Source organism: Pistacia vera, unplaced genomic scaffold, assembly GCF_008641045.1.
Source record: "Pistacia vera cultivar Batoury unplaced genomic scaffold, PisVer_v2 Contig785, whole genome shotgun sequence".
NCBI classification, from domain to species: Eukaryota; Viridiplantae; Streptophyta; class Magnoliopsida; order Sapindales; family Anacardiaceae; genus Pistacia; species Pistacia vera.
Window position 1 is genome coordinate 1 of NW_022196651.1, and position 18,453 is coordinate 18,453.

At 40.8% G+C, this 18,453-nt stretch overlaps 1 pseudogene; it reads right to left on the minus strand.

Annotated features, from left to right (window-relative positions):
- Window positions 1-1,530: 1,530 nt before the first annotated feature.
- LOC116116824 overlaps window positions 1,531-18,453 on the minus strand; it is a 65,679-nt pseudogene continuing 48,756 nt past the window's right edge.

Genomic DNA, 18,453 nt, shown 5'->3' on the forward strand with positions numbered 1-18,453 from the left:
AAAAAAAACTATTTATTTATCAACCTTTATTTGATAAATAATATGTATACGTGTTTATGGTTCAATAACAAAATTAGACTCATAACAATATACCAAGTGTTCATTTTTATTCCTTACAGCAAAAGAAAAAAAATTTAGAATACTTCACGCACCCCAACGCGCCGGCAGGAGCTTCCACGCGCCGCCCAGAAGCGGCCACGTGCCCTCACGCACCGGTAGGAGTTTCCACACGCTCCCACGCATCGGCAAGAGCTTCCACGCGCCTCCACGTGCTTCATGCGCTCACACAATTCGGGTCAGGTTGACCCGTCCCACACTAAACCAGGTCAATCCTGACCCGAGTTTGACCCGTTGACCTTGTTGACTTACGGGTTGGGTGTTGATCGGGTTTGACTGACCCGTTTGGCCTTATGGGTCGGGTTTGACTAACCCGTTTGTTCATTTGGGTCGGGTCCACGGGTCAACTTGACCCATTTTTATTTTGGTTATGGGTTGGGCCGAATAGGACTATATTGGGCTTGTGAATACAATTAACACAAAAGCAAAATTAGCCCAGTGGTAAGGGAATTGGGCTTCAACCATGGAGACTTGGGTTCAATTCTCACCACCCACGCCTATTTGAATTTTTTTCCAAAAAGAAGTCAAACAGAAGAAACGACATGTCATTCATCAGTTTGGATCAAAAACGACATGTCGGTTCTTGTCGTCTTCAACCTCTGTCCGGGTCTGCAACTAGGCACCCGACCTGGAAATCAACCCATACGAAACCCGAAACTTCAAAGAGGCATATCTAAGTCATTTTAACTCCATTTTTTATGATTCAAAGACCATTTTCTTCATAATTTCATAAGGAATTTAATGGTCTAATTATCATCACCAAAAAGACAACTTTTTATGTACAAAATTTGAAAAATTCAGAACTGCATTTGTCAAACCAATAACATGCTTTAACATTAACAGTATGAATTTAAAACAATATGAAGCACAGCTTTGATACCAATGTTGGAAATAAAATAGAATAACATATATCCTAACATAATCCCAAGATCATAGTCACCATTGCAATCACATTTGTATATAAATGAACTACAATGAATTAACACAACATAAATACCTCCTTTCCTTATCTCTGAAGCAACAAAGGTAATCTGGAAGAAAAACCACGAAGTGAAATTCTCTTTTCCAAATTCTAGAGAGAGAGAGCGTATTTTCTTTTTCGTTTTTTGAGAGTGACAGTGAGTAACCTCTTCTAAAAAGAAAACCTTTCTTTTTATATGGGGCGGTTCGAGAGAAACTGCATTTGGCAGTTTCATTTCACACACGTCGGTTGGGGTAACCTATCATGGGTGTACCCTTATCCAATAGTAATAAAAGAAAAGAGTTTAAAGAATGACAGATGTTTGTAGAAAGATCCTGTTGATGTAGAGAAAAACTAAAATGATAAAGAGTAAGTATTGTAGTAAAGCATAAGATGAGGCATAACTCAAAGCAAAAACTAAACAACTATTGAATTAGCTAGTTCAAACATACCTCTTCTGTGGGCAAGGTGCTAGTGCCCGTAATGGTGATGTCTTGCTTCTTGCCTGAGCCCTTATCAATGGTAGAGACAGAGAAAATACCATTGGTATCAATGTCAAACTTAACCTCAATGTGGGGTACCCCATATGGTGTCGGTAGGATACCATCTAGACGAAATCTACCAAGAGTTCCGTTGTCCTTAACAAACTCTCTTTCACCTTGAAGGACATTAATTTCAACACTGGTTTGTCTATCTGCAGCTGTTGAGAAAATCTTCGATTCGAAGGTGGGTAGACTGGTATTTCTTGGGATTACTTTGGTCATAACACCACCCAAAGTTTCCAGACCAATAGGAGTTACATTGATAGACCTCCCATTAAAAATGTCTATCAATACAAAGGGCATAAGGGACATTTGGGTCAGTAAGTGCAAGGAGTGTGAGGTGCCTGGTTGTTGGGGAAATTGGTTACTATTGTCACGTGTTGGTGGGGAATCAAAGTTGTTAGTAGAGAGAATATGTTAGTTAAGGAGATAGTATAAATAAAGGGGGTCAGTTTTGGGGTAGCATACGAATATTATTCTAGTGTCATTATGGGAGCTCCCCAACTTCTCGAATTGCTGGGATCTATCTGTTTTGGTTTCCAATTGTGTAGTTGTTTCTTTTTTCCATTCTTTAGAACTATATTTAGGTTGAGTCTTGATTGAGTGAACTCTTTTATCTGTTATTCTGGATTGTTTGTGTTGTTTTCTGGTCATTGTTGCAGGGAGTCTTAACAAATTGGTATTAGAGCTTCGTTTGGGTAATGGTTAAATCGAAGATGGAGAACAGAGTTGAAGGATTGGAAAAGGAAATGGGGAACGTAGAAAAATAAATGGGGACTGTAAGGGAAGAGCTAGGGAGCATTAAGGGCTACTTACTAGAGCTTCGTGAGTGGATGAGGCTAAGGGAAGAAAGGGATGCAAATCTGAGCCATGATAAGGGGAAAGCATCCCACTCTGAGCCTTCCAACAGTAGTGACGATATGGGAGTCGATAGGAACAAGGAGGCAGAGAACTCGAAGGATGAGAAGAAGGGAAAGAAGTTGGAACTACCCATATTGAACGGGGAAGATCCTTATGGTTGGACATTCAGAGCTGACCGATATTTTTCGGTGAACCAATATGAGGAGAGAGATAAGGTGGCAGCCGCTGCCGTGTGTATGGAGGGTCGTGCCCTGAACTGGCATCAGTGGGTGGAGTCCAGAGTGTTAGTGAACGACCCACTTACACAGCGGAAAACAAAAACATAAATGACATGGATCGTTCCTTATAACCAAGATCCGGGTATAATATCACAGTTTATACAATATATAAATTAAATCTACAGAAAATTAGATTCAAGGTTTAATAATCTTACGCATGTTTGGAGGCTCCACTAACTTTGTCCTTGAACGTTTTTGCTACCGACCCAAGTGTAGGATCGAACCGACATAGTCCACACGAAGACAATCGCAAGGAACTAAGGAGGGATTTGCTAGATCCTCCTTAGCCTTAAGAAATAAGAAGAAAAATCAAAGAAGAACTTTGATTCTTTGCAAAACAAAAGTGGCGTGAGAGTGAGAGTGTTTTGGGGCTGTGTCTTTTCCTTATCAATGAAAGAATGAATGAAAAACTTCTCACATTTTTCAATTAACACTTTTCTTTTATAGTGTTATTTTACTTGCCCTATTCCCATATGGAATGGGCTTGGGGCTCCAACCCAAACACCCCATGTTTCCAAACACCCCCTAATTAGATATTTATTTTAATTCATCATTATCTTCAATTAAAATCAATTAATATATATTTAATATATATATATATATTAACATTTAACAATAATGATAATTTATTTAAATATATGTAAACACATATTTAAACGTAATTTCACTTATCTAATTTTTCTAATAAATTAAACAAAGGCTATGACCTTAGCAAATTTAATTACACTGTGAAATTACCAAAATACCCTTTCGCCCAAAAAGACGAAAACGCCATTCTTTCTTCCTGGCTCTTAAATTATCTTCTATGTGTGTGACCCATAGGCTCCTCATCATACTAGCAGTGTATAGTATCGCGATTAACACCAATTAATCGTCTCACTAATGCACAAACCAAGATTGGCCCCTAGCAAGGCATCATGGCCACCCGGTAGATTCGGATTCAGTAAAGTAGCTACTTGTCAACGATATGGTTACCGTACAATTCGATCCTTTCAGCATACGTTATCTCGACGAGACGAAGGCATAGAAATAGTGTCAACCTCCAGTTACTCTTGATATTATGTATTCAGTTTCTGGACCAATGACTTGTATTATAAACCAGATAGAGCAACAACTCAATCCCACTATGGCCACAGTTTTAGTGTCATTGCCATATACTGAATTGCACCGCGAGATAACTTCTCCTGTACCCAGGAGTGATGAATCCTCTATCAATCCACTATAGTCTTGATACACTCCTTGATGCAGCCAATCACCACCGTATTGACAGCTCTGAATAGAACTGCGTTAGGCTAGTGTCAAACTGTACCAATCGGTGCACAAGGCGCTCCAGTGATCTCAAGTCTAAGGATCACATGTACCACCATTCGTTAGAGGATTTATTCCATAGACACTAGGGTTACCATCCATATGAAATCCTCTGGTGGGTCAGTCTAGTGAACTTGCTGCGGTGTATTCACCTACAGCAAACACCCATGTGTTGCACCAGGTTGTCACCAAACAGCCTTGACAAGTGAGATCAGTCACTACCTTTCTACAGGATCGTTCAACACTATGATAGCCTTACCATATTATCTATGCCCTTACTTCAGAATAATACTAGGGCTACGAACGTTTCTAGAATGGCCACCATATGTGCTCATAGGGTTCTCACTATCAAGATTTGAAACACTTGATACCCTCGTCATGGTTCTACCATTCTAAAGACATATATCAATACATATTGCAATAATAATGATTCACGTGATATAGAATAAAATGCTTTTTATTGATTAATGAACATTATTACAAAGAGTCAATTCTATAATAATTGATTGGCTCTAGGGCATCTACTCTAACACAGAGCACCAATTGGTTCTTGGACAGGCTTTAAGACTACAATGGTTGAGAGATTCAAACCATCATTTAAAGGATTAGCTTATGAGACTCTAGTAGCACTGAAGCAGACTGGTACAGTGACAGAGTACAGGGAAAATTTTGAAGCTCACGCAACTCCCTTCTATGAGGTAAGAGAAGATATATTGATAGGGTTGTTTACAAATGGGCTAAAGAAGGAAGTCAGAGCTGAAATTCGTCTGACTTAGCCCACTTCCCTTTTTGCGTTGATGGACCAAGCCCATCGCATGGAGGAAAGAAAATGGGTCTTGGAAAAGAACATGCCCAGGTTTGCTAAAGCCCAAGGAAATAGGCTGGACTCCTATACTTGGGTCACCCCAAGCCCAGAACCCGGTCACCCAAACTCTTGGGTCAATCCATCGCTAAACCCAGAGTTAGGTCACAGTTTTTTCCTAAATCGATTTGGTGAAACCAAGACGCTGAACTTTCGCGGGGACACTTTCCGGTGAATGTCCAACACCAAATTGCAGCAAAAGCGTGAAAAAGGTCTTTGTTTTCGTTGTGATGAGAAATTCGGGCCAAACCACAGATGTAGGAGCAAGTCGATCCAGATTCTATTAATGACCAACAACGATGAGACGGAAAATGACGAAGTCACTCCTGAACCCATCTCAGAAGTTCCCGACGAAGGTAACCCATTGGCTTTATCTATGCATTCAATTGTAGGGGTAACCACAGATAAAACCCTAAAACTAAAAGGGATGATTGGAGGGGTAGAGGTGATTGTGTTGGTTAACAGTATGGCTTCCCACAATTTTATTTCGCATGATTTGGTACGAAAATTAGGACTGGCAGTGGAGAGAGGGAAATCATTTGGGGTTATGGTAGGGAATGGCTTTTCAATGCAAAGGGAGGGTATTTGTAGATGGGTGCAATTAAGGATACAAGGGATTGAATTGTGCCAGGATTTTTTTCATTTGAGTTAGGAGGGCAGATGTAGTGTTGGGAATTTCTTGGCTCAGTACACTGGGCGATGTTTGTGCTAATTGGAGAAATCTGAGAATGGCATTTATCAGTGAAGGGAAGAGGGTGGTTTTACGAGGGGATCTGTTGTTAGTCAAGACAGTTGTGTCACTTAAGGCAATGCTAAAATCTTTGCAGAGGGAGGATGCGGGTTATGTGATTGAGTTTTGCTCCATTGGTGTCAAGGGAGAGGAAACAGAGGAACCCATTGATCCGACAGCTGTTGCAGTTGTAGATGGATTTAGCTACCTGTTTGAACAGCCTACTAAGCTCCCACCTAAGAGACCCACTGACCACGCCATAGTCCTAGAAGCTAATGCCAAACCTCCTAACATTCGCCCATACAAAGACTCATATTCCCAAAAAAAAGAAATCACAAAGTTGGTGGGTGAGATGCTAGTGGCAGGAATTATACAACCCAATACTAGTCATTTTGCTAGTCCTGTGTTGTTGGTTAAGAAGAAAGATGGTAGTTGGTGTTTTTGTGTAGATTACAGGGCACTAAATAACATCACTATCCCCGACAAGTTCCCTATTCCCTCAATTGATGAACTGCTGGATGAACTATCAGGGGCAGCCATTTTTACGAAATTGGATCTAAAATCAAGTTACCACTAGATTAGGATTAAAGAATAGGATGTTCCCAAAACAACCTTTAGGACTCACGAAGGGCATTATGAATTCCTGGTCATGTCCTTTGGATTAACCAATGCCCCTTCCACCTTTCACGCTTTAATGAATACCAACTTTAAATCGGTCTTGAGGAAGTTCATACTTATGTTTTTTGACGATATCCTTATTTATAGCCCTGACTTGAAGACTCATATGCTCCACATGAGACAAACCTTTCAAATCCTCACCAAGCATATAATAGTAATAAATTACAAGAAGTATCTGTTTGCCCGTAAGAGATTGGAGTATTTGGGTCACTTAATTTCATCAAAGGGGGTAGAGGCTGACCCACAGAAGATTGATTCAATGCTGACTTGGCCCGTTCCACGCACAATCAAAGGATTACGGGGATTTTTGGGGTTAACTGGTTACTATCGCCGCTTTGTATAGAATTATGGTTTAATCGCACAGCCTTTAACACAGTTGCTGTGAAAGGACTCTTTTGCATGGAATGACCAAGCACACCGAGCTTTTTAAAGCAGCAATAACTTCAGTTCTTGTTCTGGTAGTTCCTGATTTTACCCTTCCATTTGAAGTTTATATGGACGCTTCGGGACAAGGTATAGGAGTTGTCCTGGTCTAGAATCAGTGCCCCATTGCATTCCTTAGCCAAGCTTTCTCTAACCAGTGCTGACAAAAGTTAGCGTACGAAAAGGAGCTGATGGCAATTGTGTTTGTTGTCCAAAAATGGAGCCACTACCTTAGTGGGAGAAAATTTGTTATTAAATCTGACTAACGCAGCCTGCAGTTTTTGACAGATCAACGAGTTAAGACACCCGAGCAACAAAAGTGGATTTCTAAGCTCCTAGGATTCTCTTTCGAAATCTATTACCAACCTAGAAGCTCCAACCAAGTGGTCCAATTTTCAGAATTTGATGAGTTAGTAGCTGAAGCACAACAAGACCCCAAGCTCCAAGCAATTATCCAAGAACTACTTTTTGACCCTTCCAATTGTCCCCATTATGGCTCTCGCCGTGGCTGCCTCATCTATAAAAACATGTTGGTCTTACCCAAAAATTCGAAGTTTATCCCTAAACTATTAGAAGAATTTCACTGTAGCCTAGGAGGGGGCCATTCAGGTTTTTTTAGAACTTATAAAAAATTGACGAATATAGTGTTTTGGGACGGTATTAAGAAGGATGTGTAGGAGTATGTCTAGCAGTGTTCCATTTGTTAATTAAATAAATATTCTGCTCTCAAACTAGCAAGTCTCTTGCAGCCCTTACTCATTCCGTCCCAGGTTTTTGAAGATATTAGCATGGACTTCATTGGAGGGTTACCAAAAGCAAAAGGGCAGGATACTATAATGGTTGTGGTGGATAGGCTCACTAAATACGACCATTTTATTTCCCTGTGCCATCCCTATAGCACTAAGGATGTCGTTGCTATTTTTATCTCCGATATTGTGAAGCTCCATGGATTTCCAAAGTCCATTGCTTTGAACCGCGATAGGATCTTTATCAGTCAATTTTGGCAGGAATTGTTCAAGGTTGCTGGCAACTTATTGAAGTTCAGTTCTGCATACCACCCTCAAACCGATGGCCAGACGGAGGTTTTCAATCACTGTTTGGAAACTGACTTGCGATGTTTCTGTAGTTCGCAACCAAAACAATGGCATAGGTGGCTGTCTTAGGCAGAATATTGGTACAATACCACACATCACAGCTCCATTAAAATGACTCCCTTCAAAGCTCTATATGGAAGGGATCCGCCCACTCTCCTCAAATTTACAGATTACCCTTCCTTAGTGGAAGAAGTCAACTAGCAAATGGCTGCATGAAATTCCATATTAGATGAGTTGAAGCATAACTTGTCTATTGCTCAAGAGCAGATGAAGGAAATAGTTGACCTACGTCGTCGAGATATTAGTTTTCAACCGGAAGACCAGGTGTATTTGAGGCTCCAACCATATCGTTTCAAGTCCTTGGCCAAAAAACTGAATGAAAAGCTGAGCCATAGGTTTTATGGTCCTTTTCCCATACTAGAGAAGATTAGGTAGGTTGCTTACAGGTTGGAGCTACCTTTTACGGAAAAAATTCATCCAGTCTTTCACATCTCTCAGTTTAAACGAAGTCTGCACACCTCACACCTCTGTACCTATCCAGCCCATGCCATCTTTCCTTACCGAGAATATGGAACTTCTTGTTCAACCAAAATCGGTGTTGGCAATCTGCACTTTATTAGATGGCTCTCGGGAAGTCCTTATAAAATGGAAGGACTTGGCTTCCTTTGAAGCATCTTGGGAGGCTTCCGATGTTATAAAGCTGCAATTTCCTCATTTCCACCTTGAGGACAAGGTGGCTCTTCATGTAGGGGGGTGGTGGTAAGGGGTATTGATAGACCTCCCATTAAAAAATGTCTATCAATACAAAGGGCATAAGGGACATTTGGGTCAGTAAGTCTACGGAATGTGAGGTGCCTAGTTGTTGGAGAAATTGGTTACTACTGTCACATGTTGGTGGGGAATCAAAGTTGTTAGTAGAGAGAATATGTTAGTTAAGGAGATAGTGTCAGTTTTGGGGTAGCATATGAATATTATTCTAGTGTCATTGTGGGAGGTCCCCAGCTCCTCGAATTGCTAGGATCTATCTGTTTTGGTTTCCAATTGTGTAGTTGTTTCTTTTTTCCATTCTCTAGAAATATATTATGGTTGAGTCTTGATTGAGTGAACTCTTTTATCTGTTATTCTGGATTGTTTGTGTTGTTTTCTGGTCATTGTTGCAAGGAGTCTTAACATACATCCAAGAGTAAATGTCACTAACATTTCCAACGAGAACACCCCCTAGAATCACAAAATAAAGCATGTAAGAATTAGATTCGGATCTTAATGGACCACACCAAAAAAAAAAAAAAAAAAAATTAAAAAATTAAATTAAATCCTTAAGTTTATCAACAATTTGCTATCATCTAAAATCTGCATAAAAGCTATAATTGCCAATCCCTAATATAAGTCAAACCACCTCCAAAAATGACAAAGCTAGTTAAATATTTCAGTAGTGTCAAAGCTACCTTAACTGCAGCCCCAAGAGCAACTACTTCATCAGGATTGACGTAACATAGGCTTCCTTTCCAGTCTCTCTTCAAGCAGCCTGAATAGCAGGAATAGTGTTGATCCACCAACAAGGATCATCTCATCCAGATCTTTGAAGGAAAGTTTTGCATCCCTCAAGCGTTTTCAATTGGTTTCTTGAGCCTGTAAAAGGATAAATTGCAGAGATAGTCTAAAAAAGTATTCACCAGAAGCCATGAGTAGTACAGAAGCCCAAGTAAAATGCAAAAACAATAAAGGTTGACTCACTGTACGTACCTGTCAAGAAGATCTGAAACAATTCCTCAAACTTGGCCCTAGTATTGTGGTCTTTATATGTTTAGACCATCTGCAGTAGCAGTGATGAAAGGCAAATTAGCAAAAAAGAACAAGATTCAGTATGACATGCGTATATCAGGGAGGGGCGGTCCATGTGCCCACATAGAGAGTCATCTAACTACAAGCAACATAGCTTATGTTTGTCTGTAAAAGATGACAACTCCATTTTGGTTTTCTCAGCTGTCTCAGTTAGCCGTTGAATAGCTTGTTTGTCCTTCAAAAGGTCCATGCCTTTGTCTCTCTTGAAGTTTGCAGCAAGCCAATCAACAATCCTTTGCATCATTGTGTGAGTAAGTCCATTCAGCACCCAAACAGACTACAGGTGAGGAAAAGACCATATACAGGCATAGAGCATATGAGGAAAAGATTCCAACTTTATCAAAGTCATCCCCCCCCAATGTGTATCTTCTCCATCACAACCTCAAGCACGAAGATTCAAAAAAAAAAAAAAAAAAAATGACTGACTCAAAGGGACAAAAGTTACAGAATTTTGACTCGACATAGACTACATTCTCAGCATAGAATGAATTATGTATTGACATCTATTACCTAGCCAAATATAGTACATAACAGAGAATTGTAACACGTTACCTGAAACATCAAAAGTGCCAACCACCAATCAAACACTGATAATCTCATGTTTTTCTTTTCAAATCCATATGCTAACAGCAGCAGTTGGCTTATTGATGATACGAAGAACTTCTAAGCCAGAAATACGACCAGCATCTTGTGCTCTCCTCTATAGTTATTGAGTAAGCAGGGACTGTAACCACAGTTTTAGTCACTTTACATTTAGAAACTTCAATGCATCATCCAAAAGCTTCCTCAAAACCTAAATCATAAAAATATATAAATTATTATCACAAAAAAATATGATAAACAAAAAATATGAAAGAAAGCAAAACAACGACCATTGATCCCACTCAACCAATTAAGTTAGCTCCTTTTGTCCATAACCACTATGACAAAACTAAACATCTATCGTTTAGCCTTAGAAAGTATCACATTATTCACACAATCCATAACCTTTTAATAACCAAATCCACATAAAACATGAGCTTAAAACCTTAAATTCCAATAATTGAACAAACCCAATTACAAAATTTCCTATAGTAGCCTTAAAATTAGAGAAAAAGAAAAATATATAAAAACCCACCCCAAACCTAACCGAAATCCACATTAAAAGGTCAACTTCAACCTTCGAAAACCCACATAACCAAAACACACACCCCCCCCCCCCCCCCTTCCCCCCCCCCCCCCAAAAAAAAAATGAAGAAAAAAATTGTAGTAAAAAAATCCAATTCAACCTTAAAATCGAAAATCTACACAAGCCCACCTCCACAACCTCCGCACAACAAGGAAAAACCCTAATTTCACACACTTGAGCTGAAATCTTCTCCACGGCAAACTGCTTCCCACAGTAGAAGACTCCACTTCACATTCCCATTCTCATCTCTCACAACTTTATAACTCACCTGCTTCGAATCCTCATCACCTCAGTCATCTTCCTCCATAAACCTTTTCACCGAAAAAGAAGTATTTTCCGTTTCACAACGACCTGCCATTTTGCAATTTGACCCACCATATATCCCTATTCTTGTAGACGCCACCACAGAAGGCGTCGTTCTTTGACCCCTTCGCATTCGTCACTATCGTCGGCTTCCTTTCTTCCATTGTCGCCACAGCCGAGTGTAACGCCCCACTTGAGGTACGTAGTTAAGATTTGCTGTATTGTTTAAATGTTCATTGATTCAGCTTTAATTGAGTTTGTATGTTGAGTGGTTGCCTTAAATTGGTTAAACTTGAGGAATTTTGGAATGCAATCTTCGCTGCGGCGACATTGGCTTTGTGTATGGCGGTGTCGACTTTGTATTTTTCACCAGGGCGAGGAAGTTTCTTCGCCGGCGACGAGTCGACTAAAATGTGTATTGAGGTTTCTATATATTTCTCCTGGGGTAAAATGACCATTCTACCCTAATCAGCAGAAAGTGGGGAGTGAAATGTAAGGAAATTTCATGGAGAATACTGTGTGTGTGGGGTGTGATGTATGAATTAAAGGATATATAGAATTTCCAAGGAAGAGCAAGGGCAAATGGGAAAGGATGTATAATATGAGCTAAAAGGGTTAAGTGAAATAAACCCTTCATTTCATCCATTTTCCACCGCCATTCTCATCTCTACTTCCTTTCAATTTTCCCAAGATTTCAAGGAGTTTAAGAGAGCTTTTGGGTAATTTAGTAGAGATTCATCTAAAGCACCTGGTGAGAATTCTTGCTTTAGATGTGAGTTTGCTTTTGGTTGTATTGAAGTCTTATATTGTTGTTATTGTTCTGTTGTTATTTTAAGTTGTATAGGAAGACAAGACAACAAGGGGAAGGAAAGTGCTAGAGAAGTCACTTTTCACAAGGTAAGTAAATCCAACCAAGTTGAGTTTGAATAACTTTTGAGTAGAGATTTAGAGATTGAGTAGAGATATTGCATGTATAATATGTATTATGCTTGTTAAGGAATTGAGTTGAGATGGTAGCTATTTGGTGGTTGCTGGATACACTCCATGTGAGAAGTGTTTTAATGTGTATTGAGAAATGGAAATGAGATGAAGTTTGAGAGATGTTGTGTAACTGTAACACCTACTGAAAACTGTACAATGCATGCATATAACAATAGAAAATTGGGCCCAAGTTTTCTTTTCATTACAACTCATGTGTCTTTTATACATAAAGAGTACTGTTTCACAAAATGTATTTTAAAAGACAAAACAGGGAAAACATGTAGCATTTCCTCATTGCTGCCGACGCCCCTCCGACCGCAACATCACCTAGAACCTGCATCCACAAAGGAAAAAACGGGGTGAGCACAAAATATGCTCAGTAGTAAAACTCTCTATCTGTCTGTCCCGTATGAATAACTCTTAATTCTCCTTACGCTATCTCTGATTCTATTTCTGTTTCTAATAACATCATGGCCTCATCTTACCGGAGGTACGGCCGGATGCGTTCCCACAGCACCATCTCACTCTCTTAGGCTATCGGTGGAATTCACACAGTACCAACCCATTCTTAGGACTACCGAGTGAGGATCACAAAGCACCACTCGGTTCTTTCAACTATCGGGTGGAGATCACCTAGCGTCTACCCGTTCCTCATGATTTTTGGGTAACGATCACTAACATTTACCCGTCTCTAGTCACTATCGGGTGATGGTCACAAAGCATCAACCCGTTCTACTAAATGTCGGATGATGATCACAAAGCATCAACCTACTTATCTATCACTGACCGGGTAGCGGTCACAAAGCATCTACCATTTCTACTACTCATCGGGTGACGATCACAAAGCATCGACCCATCACTCTAGGCTATCTATGATGATCACCAAGCATCAATCCATTCCCATAACGGTCGGGTGATGATCACAAAGCATCATCCCACCTATACTACTCTTCTACCTTCTAATTCATTCTATTGTAGCATTTTTTCAATGCTCTCTACTCTTAGAGTAATTTTACCCACTAAGCTCTCTACTCATAGAGTATTTTACCCACAAGCTCTCTACTCTAGGGTAATGCAACCCATTTCCTTACCCTTTCTTAGGTCACTTTTCCATGTAAACACTAGTGCCTATGGATGGTTCATCTCACCAATGCACTTATGAGATGCCAACATGCAATGTTGCAGAATAAGGTTCATTTCCCACACTCAAACCTCTATTACATTTCATCAAACAACTCATGTGCACTACAAAACTCTATCAAGCCTGATTCTAAAACTTTCTTACCATCCAAATGGGGAAAAACCCCTTCACAAGTCACAAAACCTGCCATAGAACATTCCAAAAGGAATACAAATACCCCTTAAATTCCATCTCAACTACCTTGCCAAACCAACAACCCATTTCTCAAATTTGCAAGGTATAAACAATCACAAAGCATAGAAATCTCTATTAATCCTTCATACATGCTATGTTACATGCACATCACATACTCATCATTTCTATCAAAACCCTAATCAAGAAAATTCATAATCTCAACTTGGGTTGGGTTTTACTTACTTGTTAAGGGAGACTTCACAAACTCTTCCTTTCACTTGATTCTTGACTTCTCCTCAAATCTTAGCCAAAAGAATGAAAACCCTCACACACTAAAATGGACTAAAACTCACAAATATCACACTTAAGGAGAAATCCTTACCTTAGGAAGCCTTAGGTTGCTTTTCTACCCAACAATCCTTCAAAAATCCCTTGGAAATCCTGATCAAAAGAAAGAGAAGTTGAGAGGAGAAGAATGGAGAGTCACGTTGAGAAGAAGAAATGAGGGGTTTCTTTGATTCTAATCCTTTTAATGAAATATTAACACACTCATTCCCATTTTGCCCTTGTTCTACTTTGGGAATCCATCCATATCCTTTGATTCATTACAAACTCACCCCCATCTCACCTATTCTCCATGAAAAATCCTTACAATTAACTCCCCACTTTTCCTGCTAATTAGGTTAGAAGGTCAAATTGTCCTTAAGGAAGAAATATCTAAAACTCAATCAACCTTTAATTCGGCCCGTCGCCGCGGCGAACTGTCCAAGGAGTTCCCCTTGTTTCAACACCTCTTCGCCGCGGCGAAGCTTCTTCTTCGCCCCGCGAAGAACGGCAGACTGAACTTCTTCTGTTTTCAACCAATTTTCAGGGCAAACACTCAACACAACACTCAATCAAACAATTAATACAAAACCAACTCGATTAAGGGCAAAAGAGGAAACAATACAAACGTACCTCAAGCGGGGCGTTACAATTCTCCCCCCCTTAAAAGAATTCGTCCCCAAATTCATGCAAATAACTCTGGAAACGATTCTGCATGTCTCGTTCTACTCCCAATGGGCCTCTTCCTTTGTGATTCCTCCAAAGGACCTCACTAGCGGAACACTCTTGTTCCGAAGTTCTTTAACCCTTCGATCTAAAATCTGAACTGGACGTTCTTCATATACTAGATTCTCTGTTACTTCAACGTCTTCTACGCTCGACGTGGAGGGGATCACTTACATATTTCCGTAGCATCGAGACATGGAAGACATCATGCACCCTGTCCATACTAGGTGGTAGTGCCAATCTGTAAGCCACCTTTCCTACTCTTGTAAGATCTCAAAAGGACCTATATACCTCGGTGCTAACTTCCCTTTGCTTCCGAAGCGCATTACTCGCTTGTAGGGGGAAACTTTCAGAACACTTTGTCGCCCACTTGGAATTCTACCTCTTTCCTCTTCAAGTCGGCATAACTCTTCTGTCATCTTGGGCTTGCTTCATTCTATTTCTGATTAACTTCACATCTTCTACGTTTCTGAGTCATCTCTGGCCCAAGAGCAGTACTCAACTCATCTCTTCGCCTACTCATCCCAATGAAGCGGAACCTACACCGTCTACCATACAACCTCGTAAGGCGCCATTCTAATTGTAGACTGATAACTGTTGTTGTAGGCAAATTCCACTAAGGGTAACATCTCATGCCAGGATACTCTATAATCGGGCAACAGTCTCAACATATCCTCAAGCACCTGATTCGTTCTCTCAGTTTGGCCATCTGTCGAGGATGATAGGCAGTACTGAATGCTAACGGGTACCCAAACTCTTCTGTAAACTTGTCCAGAAGGCTGAAAAACAATCTGGAATCTCTATCTGCCACTATAATCTTGGGCACACCATGCAATCTGACTATCTCCTTGAGGTAATCTGAGCCAATTGATCTGTAGTGGTACTTCCTTTACTGGGAGAAAATGGCTGACTTGGTTAATCTATCCACAATCACCCATATTGCATTACACCCTTTCTGCACTCTGGGAAGACCTGTGTAAATCCATTGAAATGCTCTCCCATTTCCACTCCGGAATACTCAATGGTTGAAGCAACCCTGAGCCGTTGTGTTCTGCTTTCACCTGCTGGCAGTTAGACATTTAGCCACAAACTCTGCAATGTCTTTCTTCATACCCGCCCACCAATAGCCTTTCTTAATATCCTGATACATCTTGGTTGCTCCCGGATGAGCGGTGTACGGTGTGTCATGAGCCTCCATAAGAATTTCCTGTTTTAACTCCTCAATTGGAGGTATACACAACCGATTTCTACATAGAGGACACCATCTCTCACAAAGAACTCTGATGTCTTGCCCTCAAGAACTTGCTGAACTATTTTCTGACACCACTCATCAGCCATTTGCTTTTCTCTATTTCCTCTAGTAAGAGGATTGTACCACAAGCTGGCAATTCTTCTCCGGAACCACCTCTATCTGTTCCTTAGACAATTCTTCTATTAACTCTTTCTGTTTGGTAAGCCGAAAACATGGGCTTTTCTACTCAAGGCATCGGCTACCACATTGGCTTTCCCTGGTTGATATTTGATCTCACAATCATAATCCTTGACCAGCTCTAACCACCTTCTCTGCCTCATATTCACTCATCCTTTTGGGTGAAGAATTACTTTAGACTCTTATGACGGTGTAGATATTACCTTCACACCATAAGGTAATGCCTCCAATCTTTAAGGCGAAGACCACGGCTGCCAATTCTAAGTCATGCGTAGGGTATCTGGTCTCGTACTCTTTCAATTGACGAGAACATAAGCTATAACCCTACCCAACTGCATTAACACAGCACCAAGTCCATGCAAAGAGGCGTCTGTATAAACGTCATAATCTACACCCTCCTGTGGTCCACTAGTACAGGAGCTGATGTTAACCCTTCTTCAACTCTTGAAAGCTTTCTTCACAAGCTGCTGACCAGATAAAAGGAGTCTTCTGTTTGGTAAGAGCTGTCAACGGTTTAGCCACTGGGCGAATCCCGCTACAAATCGCCGTTAGAGCCTGCTAAGCCTAGGAAACTCCTGATTTCCTTCACTGTTCTCGGCTTCTGCCTTCTAGGTTGCCTCACTTTACTCGATCTACCGAAATCCCTTCCTTTGATACGTATGACCCAGGAATATCACTTGGTTCAGCCAAAACTCACCCTGGAAAATTTAGCACAACTTCTTTTCTCTCGACGTTGCAATACTAATCTCAAGTGTTTCTCATGTTCTTCTCTTGACTTTGAGTAATCAGAATGTCGTCGATGAAGACAACAATGAACTGATCTAAATACTCATGAAATACCCTGTTCATCAGGTCCATAAAAACTGCTGGGCATTAGTCAAACCAAAGGCATCCACTACAAATTCATAATGCCCAATCTTGTACGAAAGGCAGTCTAGCCACATCTTGCTCAACCACTCGTACCTGATGATACCCACCTCAAATCATTTTGGAGAACACTGCCGCTCCTTTCAACTGATCAAAAAGGTCATCTATCCGGGGTAGCGGGTACTTATTCTTCACTGTAACTCTATTCCTCCCATAATCAATCACACTCCTAGTGATCCATCCTTCTTTTTCACAAACGGATTGGAGCTCCCAAGAGAATGACTCGGTCGGATAAAGCCTTTATCTAAAAGCTCTTGGGTTGCTTCTTTAGTTCTTGGAGCTCAGCTGGCCATTCGATAAGGGGCTTTAGATATTGGTGCTGTCCCGGTGCAGTTCGATACTAATTCTACCTCCCTCTCTTGAGGCAAACCGTAACTCGTCGGAAACACATCTAGAAAGTCTCGAACTACTGGCACCCTCTGAATCTCTAACTGTGGACATCACCACTCTGCACTACATGGGCAATATACCCCGAACACCCCTTTCTCACATCTTCCTGGCTTTCAACTACTAATCAGCATGCTTAACTGTTGGCCTTTCTAAAACTAAACTTATCTCCACATCGAGGTTAAACCTCGCCTTCTTTTTCCGACAGTCAATCTCTACTCCATACTTCCTAGGAAGTCCATACCCAGAATTACATCAAAATCGGGCATATCGAAAACTATTAAGTCAACATTAACTCTCTACCCTGGATCACTAAGGACTCCTAAACAAATCTCTTGAGTCACAACACTAACCCCATCGGGTAATTCTATCTTAATGGTTTGTCGTTCTAGTAGGTTTCAAACCTAATCTCTCAAGCATCCCTAAGATATAAACGAATGGGTAGCACCTGAATCAATTAAAGCATATAAAGGGACTGCAGAAATAATAACTGACCAGTACGGCGGATGGACTGGCCTCTGCTTCACCCTGTGCCACATAACACTCTGGCATTCGCAGTACCTCCTGAACCCTGGGTGGTTGGTGGAAGAGGAGCTTACAATCTCTCATCATGTGCCCTGGCTGTCGGCACCTATAGCACACTCTCTGATCCCTCAGACACTCTCCTGGGTGATTCTTCCCACATTTAGGGCAAGGAGGAAACCCCTCTGTCCGAGGTCGTTTATTCTTCCCTCTTTTCTATTCTGTTTATCTGAAACTTCTTCTTCTGATTCTTCATTTCTGCCCTTACACCCTCTGCTTCTCTCTGGGAGTAGAGGGTAGCTCCTTTGGTCCTCCTGTCGAGGATCCTACGGGAAGATTTTATTCTCAAAATCTCCGCCTTCATTGCCCCCTCAAGGCCTCACTGTAATTCCGAGGAGGGTTGATTTGTCATAATATCCCGCTATCTCCGGCTTCAATCCATGCACAAACTTATCCCTTCTCAAGGCCGGAGTACTAACATTCCGTGCAAACCTTGCAAGCTTTGAACTTTACTGAGTACTCTTTCACAGCGCTTGACCCTTGCTGTAGACTGATATTCTTGGACCTTCTCATGAACTTGTCCTCTGTTCTATACTCAGCCTCAAACTCTTGCCTAAACTCTCCCCACGCATCACTGTCGTGTCATGAGTTTCTTCCATTAATTCCCACCAAATT